The 14,518-nt window shown below is 38.6% G+C and overlaps 1 protein-coding gene across 1 annotated transcript in view; it reads left to right on the forward strand.

Annotated features, from left to right (window-relative positions):
* Window positions 1-9,058: 9,058 nt before the first annotated feature.
* The window catches only part of LOC108714051 (protein BEAN1), a 30,156-nt gene continuing 24,696 nt past the window's right edge, over window positions 9,059-14,518 (forward strand). The window contains exon 1 of the mRNA XM_018257897.2: window positions 9,059-9,485. The gene's annotated coding sequence lies outside the window, so the exon portion shown is untranslated. The remainder of the gene's footprint in view (window positions 9,486-14,518) is intronic.

Below are 14,518 nucleotides of genomic sequence, written 5' to 3' on the forward strand. Positions count from 1 at the left end.
AAAATGAAATGCGTCTATTCCTGCGCTCCCCTGCGGCTGAACGGAGAAAAATGGAAAGCAGGGGAGCGCAGGTAAAAACGCTCGTCAGTAAGAGCCATTAGGAGACTCCTTGCAACAAAGAATACATTTAATACATTCTAACCCCATGCTGCCTCAGCTATAGATTAATCTGGCAGACCAGGTGACAATATTAAAGGGTATCAAGCATGGCAGTCAAACCCATATTGCTTAATAGAACTTTACTTTACTTTTAGAGCCCCAGTGATAATGAATCCCTATACAGTTTTACCCCTAATAGCCCTATAATAGCTGTTTTATGGAATACCCTGTACCTTGATGATGTATACAATATAAAAAAAATCAAATGAAAACCATTTGTTAGTGTCCTGTAATCCTATTTGCTCTGTTATAAGCAACATAAATGAACTCACTGTAAAATTTTATTCATGAGGTATCAGGGTGAATTTTTACAACAGTCATGCTAAATAGTTTGTTTTTACTTCACTTAAAATGGAACTTCTAAAAGCAGACAGAGATTTTGAGAGTATAATTTTCAGGTTGCAACCAAGCAAGGAAAAGCAATTAACAGATGGTGCTAATATACTGATTGAGGTTTAAATCAAATCTGACTGGCAGCCATCTGAGAAGAAATCACAGTAAGTATATTTTATTAATTCTATTCTCATGCATCAACACATGATGGCAGTGTGTTCCTCCATCAACCACTTCCTCATACACTTTTTGTTTTTTCATTTATATTACTGCTTCATAGTGCTACCTAATAACCTCATAATAGTTCTGTGCTGCATATATATATATAGATATATAGATATATAGATATATATATATATATATATATATATATATATATATATATATATATATATATATATATATATATATATAGTGAGTGCACTCCAGCAACCTTCAAAAAAGTTTTTTTAAAGCATAATATTTATTTTAAAAAGTTTAAAAACAAGCCAACGTTTCGGTAACTGGAACACAGTGTGAAGGGAGATATATTTCCCCTAGGTTCATGTCTTACTCCCATATGTACAGCAGTTCTGAGTGGGTTAATTCCCCTAGAAAGTCTCACCTGGGGAATAATTAGCAGGCTAGATCAGCTAGTTGCTAGAGAGGGTTGGTGCTCAGAGAGGAAGCTTGAGACACACACTGAGGAGAGCTGGGAGCTGAGTGTAGCCATTGGAACCTGCTGTTTATTTTTCCCCAAAGGGAAAGGACTTTGTAAAGGTACTGTGACTCTGGGGAGTTGTACTGTTTGTGTTTGACTGGGAATCCCAGCAGGTGACCAGTAGTAGAGAGGGAAACTACTCTGTGTATTAGTTAGAGCCCAAGTGTGGCAAGGATTTTATTTTGTTTTATGCTGCTTTGCTTCCAAAGTCTTTATATGTGAACAATAAATGAACTTTTCCCTGTTTAAGACCTATCTGTTCGTCTGATCCTGCTCACAATATATATATATATATATATATATATATATATATATATATATATATATATATATATATATAATTTTTTTTTTTTCAGATTATGAAATAGAACAAGTGTCTGACTTTTTTTGTAAAATTGTGTAAGGATGAAGAGACTAGTGATGGGCGAATAAATTCAGCAGGCACGGATTCATGGCAAATTTACGCGTATTCATTTACTAAACTCTGGCAAAAAAAATCCACAACGACAAAAAAAATTGTGGCAACATCAGAATACTTGCGGACATAAAAATTGTTGCGCGTCAAAATTATTTGGACGCCCATTGACTTTAATGCATTTGGTCCAAATAGTCGTGCAAATAAAAATTGTCGCTCTTCAAAATTATTGTGATGCCTGTTGACTTCGATTTGTTTCACAAATTTTTTCGCGAGTTTTTGGCCGAAGCGAAACGACACTGATTCGCCAATCACGGGAAGAGATACCATGCTATTGTTTCTGAGAAGCTTTACACTGATGAAAAACATATGCTTCTGAATAATGATGCATTGATACTTTATTCAGAAATAAACAGCTTCAACGTTTGAATATGGAGGGGACAAATAAACATACACCAGATGAGATATTCACTGTAAAAGCTGCTAATACTATTTCTCCATATATACCCTTTAGCCTCTGGGGAGTGGCAGTTTATACCAGGCATGCCCAAAGTGCAGCCTGGGGCCAAATACGTCCCGTTTTCAAATTTACACCAGCCCTCAGCCTCCATCATGAAATTAATAATAATGAGGCCCCCCAGCACAGTGCAATTAGGAATACCATAGCAGTAATATTAAGGCACATTAGTGAAATGATCTGCCACTTACTGACACGTAGGGACGCACTGTTTTCGAATTCTTCTTTAGGACTGAAGGCGTCAATAGACTTACTGACGTGCCAGTACAGTAAACTAAAGAAATATGACGCAGGGCCGGGCAAAGGTATTTTGGCACCCTAGGCAAGGGCTTCAATCGGTACCCCCCGCCCCACTGGTCCTGCATTATCATTTCCCACCTTACAATTCATATTGCCCCATGTACCTGTGCCAGCACCTATCATATTGCCCCCATTTGTACCTGTGTCAATGGCAGTCAATCCCTCAGATACAGAAACGTATTTGTGGGCAATGTGATAGATTAGCAGCAAAAAAAAAATTATATTGCCCCTAATTGCCCCTATCTGTTTACCTGTGCAAGCAGCAGCCAAGATATTGCCCACAAATATGAACCTGTGCCAATCAAGAGGGAAGTGGTTAAGAGGGGGTTGACAAAGGCAGTTTATAAAATTAAAGGCCAAACAAACCAGGGTTTAAAACAAAAAAAAGAATTCCCCTTACAAGTGTGCCCCCCCCATGATTGCACCCTAGATGGGCGCCTACTCGAAGTGGGTTACAGCTGCCATCTTGCCTTATGGTGGGCATCTTTCCTTCCCACAACGATTGCCTTGGGCTTTTGAATAATTTAAGGACAGATCTAGCGGCTTTTCCTCCCGGTAAGGGACTGCGCCTGCAGAGATGGAACCTGCAATTATGTGGACACATGGCGGGGGTCATTCATCAAAACTGTGCAAATTTGCTCCTAGGCAGTAACCTATGGCAACCAATCAAATTGCTGCATTCATTGTTCTACCTACAGCTTGTGAAAAAAAACTAATCCCTGCTTGGTTGCTATGGGTTGCTGCCCATGTGCAAATTTGCCCAGGGTTGATAAATAAACCTCACGGAACTGTCAGCTGGCCCTTGAAGAAGAGAAAAGGCCGGCCATACAAGTGGCACCCTGAAAATAAGCAGCAGAGATTGCTATATACATTCAAACTAAACAGTTTTTTTCTCCATTCAAAATTATTATTGTATTATTTCAAAATATCAACTGTTTCTTGCTGTAGTATTATTCTGCCATGGCACAAGGTACAGTTGAGAAATGGTATATTCAGTAGAGATACAGTTGCACTTAGAATCTGGTAGGTTCAATACCGCTAACAGGGAGAAGTGGAATATTTTTGTTCACTCGTTCACCCCAGGAAGAATCCTGTGAATGGCAATGTAGGTGGCAGGGGAAAAGCAATGCAGACTTTTTGCTGAGAACTGGGATGTGGATAATAAATCTGCTCCTGTGTGTGTCTGTGATATGCCCACAGTTTTTATGTCTGCCTGATGTGTTATGTGCCGGCTTAGAACTAATCATCTCCGAGGTATTAAACTTGCCTAAACTCAATCCTCAAAGCCCGCGTGTGAAAGGCTTCCAACAGGGGAAGCTCCAGCCCAGTCCAGTCCATCACATTGTGCACTTAATCCAGTACAATAAATGTTGCCTATACGTTTTATTTCCCGTTTCCTACTCACAGCCTTTGTGCTCTCTCGCCAAAGCTTTCTGTTCACCTTCCAGTCAAGGGCTCCTACCTTGCCTCCCCACCGTTTGCGCTCAGGATGCGCGAATGCACATAAGAGCCAAGGCAGCATAAATGTGCGTGCGCAAAATAGCAGAGGAACCACGAGTGCGCATGCGCCGGAGAACGGAAGCGTGCATGCGCACACTCACTATTCAGGACTGCTGGTCCTAACTAGGGGATGGCCTCAGAAGAGGTACTTGCCTGGCGTCCCTCTGCCTTTGCGCCCTAGGCACGTGCCTCTTCTGCCTACCCCTAGTTCCGGCCCTGATATGACGTTCCAGTACGTGTCTATTGCTAACACCTTCAGCACACAGGAAGCAGTATAGACCAAGTGGCAGATCATTTCACTAATGAGCCGTAATATTACTGCTAGAATTACTCGATTCCTGTAATTTAATGTTAATGGTTCAAAGAATGTCGGGCTGAATGGTCGGCCCGACACATTTTCACCTCACCAAATCTGGCCCTCGTTGCTAAAAGTTTGGGCACCCCTGGTTTATACCAAGTCTGCACTGCTAACCCAACACTAGTGCTGCCAATTCATTAAATCAAAAATATGGCTCCTGACCAAACAACAGGGTACACGTGCAGATCTGCCAGGAAAAAGTCACATTTGAAGAGATGCCATTGCTGGTTCCCATAGTAACTCTGCTCCTTTCTTGTCTCCTAACCAACTCTCCTGAACTCATCTTAGCGATTACAGTGCTCAATCCAAGTCGAATGGCTGCCGGATGAAAGCTGTTATTTGTTTTAGGAAAATGTTATGGCGCTGGCAAACAGAGAGGACATTTGTAGTGCAAATGATGCCATTATACATGGTAGGAGAATTTAGGGTTAACATGCCTATATTTTTTTTTAGTAATTTTTTTACAAAAACAGGTCCCAAGCATTACTTGTACAATGAAATAATGTTTCTGATGTTTTTCAGGTAGAAATCCATAGCTTAACGTTCTACATCTATAAACTTAGTGCAAACTAGTTATATGCCACGTTTATGCAGTATCCAGTACATACAGCCCATAGTGAGCATCAGCAGACAGAAACTTACACATGCAGAATCAGTGCACATGTTGCACAGTCACTAATGCCAGCTACAGATCCTTTTTGCAGAAAGATGTGTACTGTTCGTGTGTATGTGTACTGTTTTGTAAAAGCCAAACAGTTTCTATTAAATGAATGCTATTTGTTATATGTATTTCGTAAACAGTATTGCTTGTACAGTATTATGTTATATTACCTGTATATTGGAGTACTTGTATAGAAGTAAATATGTTTACTCAGTTTAGGAACTTTTGCGCCCATGTGCAGGTTTAAGAGAACGATCCTGTTGTTTTTCAGCCCCCTGCAATGAATGAAGTTACTTTTCTTTTAGCCTACCCTCCCACTCTGAATTCATTGTCATATGTGCAACAATACCCTGTTGCAACAATGCAATGTAGGTGTCCTATGTGGGAATGAAACTTAACCAAAGTATATTTTCTCAAAATCATTGTTACCAGCCCCTCACTTGAAACTCCAGATTGAAAAATTTATTATTCACTTACTTTCCTTGCACTGATGTAATAATTTTTTCCAGGGAACCTTTACTCACAGCAGCCATGATGGCAAGTAAGTCCATCCCCAGAATCATCACAAACACACACAGCCTTACAAAGTACAGACCTCAGACAGATGGAACATTATGAATTTTTGTTAAGGGTAAGCAAGCGAGAACTGGGGCTGATAGATTGGGTTGCTATTGAAACCAAATACGGTTGTTTCCACAGGCAGCACAGATCGTGAAGGAGGAGCAGGAAAAGTCATTGATGATGTTCAGGAGTGTCAAGTGACCCGAACCTCATCTCTGAACATAGAAAGCAAGCAACTTCACTGTGCATGCACAGGGCTTCGGGAATCAGTGCATGTGTGAGCCCTGAGATTCAAAAGAATAATTTATTCAGCTTTGAACAATGTATTTAACTGTGCTGAGGATTTTCAAAATTTGAGCTGTTTTTTTACATCACAAGTTAGAATGACGTAAGAAACACTGGGGGTCATTGATCAATACTGGGCAAATTTGCCCATGGGCAGTAAACTATGCCAACCAATCAAATTGCTGCATTCACTGTTCTACTTGAAGCTAGTTTTAAAAAGCTTATCACTGATTGGTTGCTATAAGTAACTGCCCATGGGCAAATTAGCCAAGCATTGATAAATGAGCCCCACTATGTTCTATGGCGATGTTTGTTTAGATATTGTATCTTCTCTACCATGCTCTGGGGTCTTTCAGAAACAGGTGTATATTATTTATTTTGAGATCTTGCAATTTAATTTCATGTGATGGTGTAATTCATCTAATCATGTGACTGAAGGCAGTTGGTTGCACCAGAGCTAGCAGTTCCACACCAAAGTGAAAACTTGTGCAATGAATTTGTTTGCTTATTTTGAAAACTGTACATCTTTTTTTACACTTGTTGTGACATACAATTTGTAAAATCTCCATTCAATTCTTTTTAATTTGATGAAATACAAGCAGATATGTAAGAACTTTATCTTTACTGGACTTCCCACTCTAAACTACAAGGTATTATAGTATAAGATAAGGGAAAGGGATTAACAGGCAACTAATATACACAGGACACAACAGGTCAATGACTGTGAGGTGGAGGTGCTTATTAAAGGATACAAATTTGCCTTTCATACACCAGCTTTCATTATGGTTTATTTGAAATTTGTACTTCTATTAGAGGGGGGGATTGTGATAATTTCTTGGTGAGACTATAAAAAAAAATCATCTTTGATTTGATGTAGAACTGGAATGCAAAATTGTATCCAAATTGGAATGCAGTACTTTCTTGGATAAGAAATTGACCTGATGAGGTGAGAAATTTAGGAAAAAGGTGGAAATGAGCATTGCAGCTGGAAAGAAAGGCACCAGAACTAGCTGGAACACTTAAATGTACTTATCTATTCCCTGAGACACTAGACACTTTGGTGAGGCTTTTATAGCTAAAGGCTAATAGTGCTGCCATAATATAGGCTGAGGGAACTAGAAAATTGGAAGGGCAAACGAGAAGGGGTTGGTAAGGTATATAAGGTAGAGCAATTATTTATTACTTACTATACTTTAGAAAATGGTATAGTAAAAACCTGGGTAATAGGTGGTTGCAATAGTCTAGATGAGTTATGATGATGGTATAAACAAAAGTCATTGAAGCATCTATAGTGAGGTAGAGTAGAACGTTTGTAATCTTATGTAAGGGAAAGCTGCAGGACTTGGAGAATTATGTGAGTTGATGTGTGGAGAGGGCAGATACAAAAATATCCCAGAAACAGTGAGCCTGCGAGGTAGGAGTGAGATGATGGGGTAAAATGCATACATATATATCTATACATTCTCTTTAGAGCAGAGGAGCAGCTGGTAATTCCAGACAGTAAAAGGCAACACAATGTATATATATTATATATATATATATTTTAACATGCGGTTCTTGTAAAGGGTTGATATTTGGCCAACCATGCAGCTTAGGTTTAGGTGCAGCTCAGACTGGGGAAGTACACTCCTCCACTGCCCCCAAAGATTTCCTGCCTTCGAATTAGAGGTGTGGTCAAAGTACAGGTTATGGTTGAGTGCAGGTTGAGTTTTTTTCAGACCCAGACATCACTACTAAGGACTAAAACTTACTGTCCTTCAGTAGTAGTGTAGCAGGGTGGACAAAGAGTGGTATATGAAACCCTGAATCTGCTGTTTCAGAAATATGAGAAGAACAAAGAAAAACCTTTGTCAAATAGACCAGAGGAGAAGAAGAGGATAGCCAATTGTATCGTAGGTAGCAGAAATATCAAGAAATCAGTGAAGTCTCATGACTCAGAGTATGGGGATTGGAAACCAGATAGACTTGGTGCATGCAGTGTGCCAACTCTGTTATGTGTCTGTATACAAACATTTTGAAGGCAAAGAGAAGAAGAGAGTTAGTTCTTTACATTTATAAAACTTAGGGGTCAGGGGATGATTTAATTAAGGATGATATCACAAGTTGTATTGTAGATATTGAATAACATAATCAGTATTAGCATAACTGAGGGTGAAAGGGACTTGATCAGTTGAAAGTAGTCAGGTAGGCTTGTGTTTCTGGTGTAAAGGTGCTAATGAAATAATCTCCCAGCTAGCAAACTAACTGATAGCACTTAAAATGGTAGTGCAAATATGTAACATGCTGTCTAGTCCTCTATTGCAGGGTGTGCTTCAGGCATTCTGTGGGGAGAACACATCTAGCCCACTATTCATTCTCAAGACTTTTCGTGTTGCACAAACTTACTGTATTGAGAAGTGTAGCTGTTAAAGCAACCTTCTCATTTGTATCCTTTAGTGCAACATGATCATGTGAAGATTTAATAATATATCATTAATCCTTATTGAAGACAGAACAATCCTATTGGGTTTAATGTTTAAACAATGTTTTAGTGGACTGACGGTATGGTGACCCAAATTACAGAAAGATTCGCTTATTCAGAAAACCTCAGGTCCCGTCTTAATAATACGTCCCATGCCTGTACCATAAATGTGGAAAATAATTCTGTATTTGTGATCAGAGATTATACTATAGCCATCAGCTCAACCACCAGCCATACAAAACACCTCACTCAGTCTAGATTATAACATTATCTAGAAAAAAAATGTATTTTTAAACTGCCACTGTGGCTGGATGTATGTTGTGTGGCAGGTTAATACACGCTACCATTGCTACAAACCCAAATGACATCCTGTCTGTTAAAGCAGTATTTTTATTCCTGTCCAGTAGGTTGAAAAAAAATAAAGCATCCCTTTGTCCTCGAACCACTCTACTCACCTTGATTAATATGATCCCAAAATGTACTCAATGAAAGGGTCCCTGCAATATTATGACTTAGCAGAGTTTCAGGAAGCCACTCAAAATATACTTGTTAAAATTTGCACATTGGCAGCACGCACATGCTACAAAAGCTCCTTAAACCTGCTTTTCGAGTGTAAAATGGACTTCCTTTCTCTATTCATTTTTAATATAAAATGTTTCCCTTTTCTAACCTGTACTAGCAAAGACCAATAATGAATATTTCATAATCCTTTCAGATAAGATCATCGCTCTCTATTAATTCACTTGGCATTTTTCATCTCTGGATTGAAAAGAGAGCGAATGCGAATGAAAGGCAGAGCGCAACAGATCTCATAGATGACTATTCTTCAGATCTGCTCACCTCTCCCCCTCCTATTGATTTTACATGTTAAGAGGTCTCTTTGAAGAGCATAGGGTTGTTCTCTCTCGCATATTTTCCCTCCCCCCTTTTTAGCATTCCCAGCACATAGTGTGCATACGCCCAGCCAGTGTCTGTCTCCCTGCATTGCTGCTGTCTCACTATAGTGTATGTGTATATATAGCTTAAATAATACTATACACAATCCTAAAATCCTGCGGGGACACTGTGATGCTGATGAAATTGTCTGGGAATTAATCTGTGTTTGCCCTAGATTTTCAAACAGGAAACAAAGCCTTTGTTGTTGTCACTGATTCCTATGGCAAATGAGACTCCCTTTATTCAAAAGCTGCAACTGAACTATATGGGGGAAGCAAACACACTTCTGCACTACATTGGTAAGTCATTTAACGTATCTCTCTAACGTAAATTGTTTCATCTTTGTTTTGTGCTCCAGGGGGATCCATTTTGTTTTCTCTCATTTCTTTGATTTAACCTTGTTTTATGTTTGCTAGGGATTGGCAACCCTTATCATTCCAGTTGTAATAGTAATTAAATTCCCTACCAGCCCTAATGTAAGTGTTTACAGCATAAAATGTTGCTTATTGTGGCTAGAAAAGGGGATACTTGTTGCAGAAAGAGAAAATCGATGTACTAGCTATCAAATGATCGATCATGGTGTTGCTATATTTGTTAAGCAAAAATGCATTTGCCCTTTGTTAACGTGAAATTACCATTGTCTAGTTTAGCTTGTAATCAAAGTGTCATCATTGAGTTGGGGTTTCAATATGTCTAATAATTTCAATAAATCCACCTCTCAAAAATAATACAGGTATTTAAGCATATAGACCATCATTTTCCTATTTCCAGTACTAGGCCCAGGGTTTGGGGCAGTAATAATAAACACACCACACCCAGCTGCTGCTGGTTGGAGACCCATAAGAACACACAGCCCTGTGGAGACTGTAACTGTTGCACAGTGTATAGGTGTAAATCAGATAAAGCAAGGCAAACAGATGTTCCTGTAATTTATAGTAAAGCCACTGCCAGATTATACTGACCACAAGCTCACTGCATTTCATGAATACTCTTTTACTTTTTTTTTTTTTAACTACAGATATAGTATTTAGCAAAATATGTATGCAGAGATGTGTCCATATATTTCTTACATAGTAACAAGCCCATCTGACAACATGAAAATGAAAATGTCTAATTCCAGTTTTGTTCAGCAATTGGATTGACGTGTTCTGTATTGAAAATAGTATACTGCTACTGTGTTCTATTATACATTTATAATACACAAGAGCCATGAATATCCTGTAAATTATATCCTTAACAGTGAGTAGTGATGTCATCAGTTATAAACAGTGAGTACTGATGTCATTTTTGTCACATGACTCACTGTTTCTTGTGTATTATAATAAATAAAGTTGTTGGAAGATATTAGAAGTGACCTCTGAGTTCCATGACCTGCATGAAAACACTCGGCCTTTGGCCTCGTGCTTTTATATGGTCATGGAACTCCTCGGTGACTTATATCCTTATTTTACAATAGGGGATACTTTATTAACTATATTTCAATTTAGCTTTTCACTGGTTTCCATCACAAACTAGGCTGGAAATGAGAATGTCTGCTCTTCCCAGTGAGTGGCAATGACATTTGCAAGTAACATGTTATTTCAACAGCTGAATGTGTATTCAGTCATCGTTACAGAAATCTTTTCCATTCAGCACTTGCAGCTAAATAGAAAAGTCAAGTCATTCTGAAAAAAAGCAGTGCTCATGACTTGGCTGAGATTTAAAAGATGCCTTGGCATTTCTAGTAAGTTATAGTGCAGTCAACCCCACACTGGCTCAATATGAAGAACTATAAAGGCATTGAATAGGTTAATGGTTAGGATTGGTGCATTCTTAACACAATACTGGGAATCTAGATTGTAAACTCCTTTAGGGCAGGGATTTTTTTAAACCTCCTGTGTTTTCACACATATATTTTTCATAGTTAAAAATTGTTTATATTTATATGCAATTTGTGTTGACATAGTTGTATGTATGTTAAACCAATCAGATGTTGGCTTCTTAAAGGAGTGGTTCAACTTTCAGTGAACTTGTAGTATGTTATAGAATGGCCAATTCTAACCAACTTTCATTTGGTCTTCACTGTTTATTTTCTATAGTTTTTTAATTAGTTGCCTTCTTCTGACTCTTCCCAGATTTCCTCTTCAATTCCTATTCCAGTCTCTTATTCAAATCAGTGCATGGTTGCTAGGGTATTTTGGACCCTAGAAATCAGATGACTGAAATTGGAAACGGGAGAGCTGCTGAATAAAAAGTTAAATAACGCAAAACCACAAACAATAGAAAAATTAAAACCAAGTGCAAATTGTCTCAGAATATCCCTCTCTACTTCATACTAAAAGTTAACTCAAAGGTGAACAACCCCTTTAACATAGAAAGAGTCATTTACAAGGGCTCTGGAACAAAGTGCTACAGAATCAATGAGTACAAATTTACACCCCTTAGAACTCAGAAGTTAAGCACTGGCATCCAGGGACTCTGGCATCACAGGCACAAGGCAGACATGTCCTCTTGTCATAGGGATACTTAGCACCCCTATCAACACTCCCTAAATCACTAGTCAGTGCCTCTCAGCTCTCCCTTCATTAATACATCATTAATACATACATTGCGAACACTGGGGAAGTTCATAATAGGGCCCCACCTTAGTTCTCTACTCGCATACATTACATACACAAGGGTTCTACTGTTGTTGCCTGATATGTACAATGTTTGGTAAGTATGAAGCTCATATGTCAATATAATGCTAAACAATTTAAAGTTGTTATATCAAAGCATTACATTTGATCAATGAAAAAAGTTAGACAGGCTTTTCACCTGAGCAGGGAAATAGACACGTTCTTACATGGAAAAATATAAGGTAAATATAAGGTTATGTGCCTCTTCTAATTTTATGGAATCGGCTGATGCAAACCACCAATGGTGGTGGTTGACACCAGTAGTCACCCATACCACCATACAATTGAAGGTTGTGCAAGAACCCTAAACGCATGCCATGGTGGAGGAGGCATTAATGGATTAGCCCATAAATGCAAGCCTGTGCATGTGTTTACACAATTAAGGAGCAGATTTACTAAGGGTAGAATGGTAAATTCTAATTCAAATTTTTGAGTTGGTTTTTTAGTAAAAACTTTAGAGTTGAGGAAAAAAAACAGAAAATGAGATTTATCATACCTCGAACCTTGAAAACACTTCTAATTTGATACCTCGGCATCTAAAACCTGCTGAATTCACTTAGAAGTCAATGGCAGAGGTCTGTTGAACCATTTGAAGATGTTAATAGCTTTCCTGACATTCAAGTTTTTTTCAGGGGAAAATTTGATTCGAGATTTTGGGTCGTTCCTATTCCATCACACTATAGACATTGTTTTCTTAAAGGAATATTATACCCCCCAAACAATGTAGACAGTGTCGGACATGGACACCGGGTGCTCACCAAAAAACCTTAGACCAGGGGCCCGCCAAAAGATTTTAGACCAGGGGCTTCCTCTCCGTACTCAACCTCTATTCTACTGGTCACTTTTCTTTACATATCATAATCTATTATTCCACCTATTTAGCTAGCCACTTTGTTCTTATATAAATAGGGAATTGCCATGAAATAGGCCAAATGTTTAGCAGCATGAGGGCCCACTGACACCTGGACCCACTGGGAGTTTTCATGGTATCCCAGTGGGCCAGTCCGACACTGAATGTAGCTCTCTATAAAAAGATATTGCATATAAAGCTCATATGTAAAACCCGGCTTCATGTAAATAAACCATTTTCATAATAATATACTTTTCTAGTAGTATGTGCCATTGGGTAATCATAAATAGAAAATTGCCATTTTAAAAAATAAGGGCAGGCCCCTGGGATCATACGATTCACTGTGCACACAAACATAAAAAGCAAACTGTACTTGTTAGGTCACATAAGCCAATTAACAGACAGAGTTCTGTCTTTTGCTTCAACACTTCTTCCTGTTACAGTTAGAGTTGTAGTATTTCTGGTCAGGTGATCTCTGAGGCAGCACACAGACCATCACAAAATGGTGGTTCAAGGCAAGAGATGTAAAAGGACAATATTCCAGTTTGTTAAGATTCTTTTATATGTCACTTAATATGATAAGAACTATCTGTTGCTTAAGTATTCATTTTGGGGGTATAGTTTTCCTTTAAATAAGATACCATTTGCGTTTCGAGGTCATTCGAGTTTATTCGAGGTAAAAAAAAAACTCTACACTCGACCTTTGATAAATAACCCCCTAAATGTTGTTCGGTTTTATATATATGTGTTCAGTAGCAGTTAAGTACCTTCAGCCATATCATATGGAAAGGATAGTTCCAGACAAGTTTCTTGGCCATGCCTTGAAAAATGGCACCAAGCTAAATATGATGCAACAGAGTTGGGGAATATGCTGGTGCTTTTTAAATGAATGTTAATAACAATCTAAACTATAAACAGACAAAAGTAACATTTTTACTAGGGGTAGGATTAGCGGAGAAACATTACCCTATGTGATAAAAGGCATGAAGTAATCCATAGCAACAAATAATACCAGAAAAGTTGCTTGCAGCTTTGTTGCTATAGGTGATTAGGGCTACAGAAAATCTTGAACCTTTTGTTAAATAGTTATATAGTTAAATCAGGTTGAAAAAAGACAAAGTCCATCAAGTTCAACCCCTCCAAATGAAACCCAGTATCCATACACACTGACTCCTCCATACACTCACATAAATTATATATACCCATAGCTATACTAACTAGAGAGTTTAGTATCACAATTAAGGTGATGCACCGAACCCACTATTTTGGATTTGGCCGAACCTCCGAATCTTTTGTGCATATGCAAATTAGGGGTGGGAAGGGGGGAAAACATTTTTTACTTCCTTGTTTTGTGACAAAAAGTCACAAAATTTCCCTCCCCACCCCTAATTTGCATATGTAAATTAGGATTCAAGTTCGGCCGGGCAGAAGGATTCGGCCAAATCTGAATCCTGCTGAAAAAGGCAGAATCCTGCCCGAATCCCGAACCGAATCCTGGATTCGGTGTATCCCTAATCACAATAGCCTTTAACATTATGTCTGTCTAAGAAATCATCCAAGCCACTCTTAAAGGCATTAACAGAATCAGCCATCACAACATCACCCGTCAGTGCATTCCACAACCTCACTGTCCTCACTGTGAAGAACCACCTACATTGCTTCAAATTAAAGTTCTTTTCTTCTAGTCTGAAGGGGTGGCCTCTGGTGTGATCTTCTTTATGGGTAAAAAGGTCCCCTGCTATTTGTCTATAATGTCCCCTAATGTACTTGTAAAATGTAATCATGTCCCCTCTCAAGTGCCTTTTTTCTAGAGAAAACAACCCCA

Source organism: Xenopus laevis, chromosome 4L (assembly GCF_017654675.1).
Source record: "Xenopus laevis strain J_2021 chromosome 4L, Xenopus_laevis_v10.1, whole genome shotgun sequence".
Lineage (NCBI taxonomy): Eukaryota > Metazoa > Chordata > Amphibia > Anura > Pipidae > Xenopus > Xenopus laevis.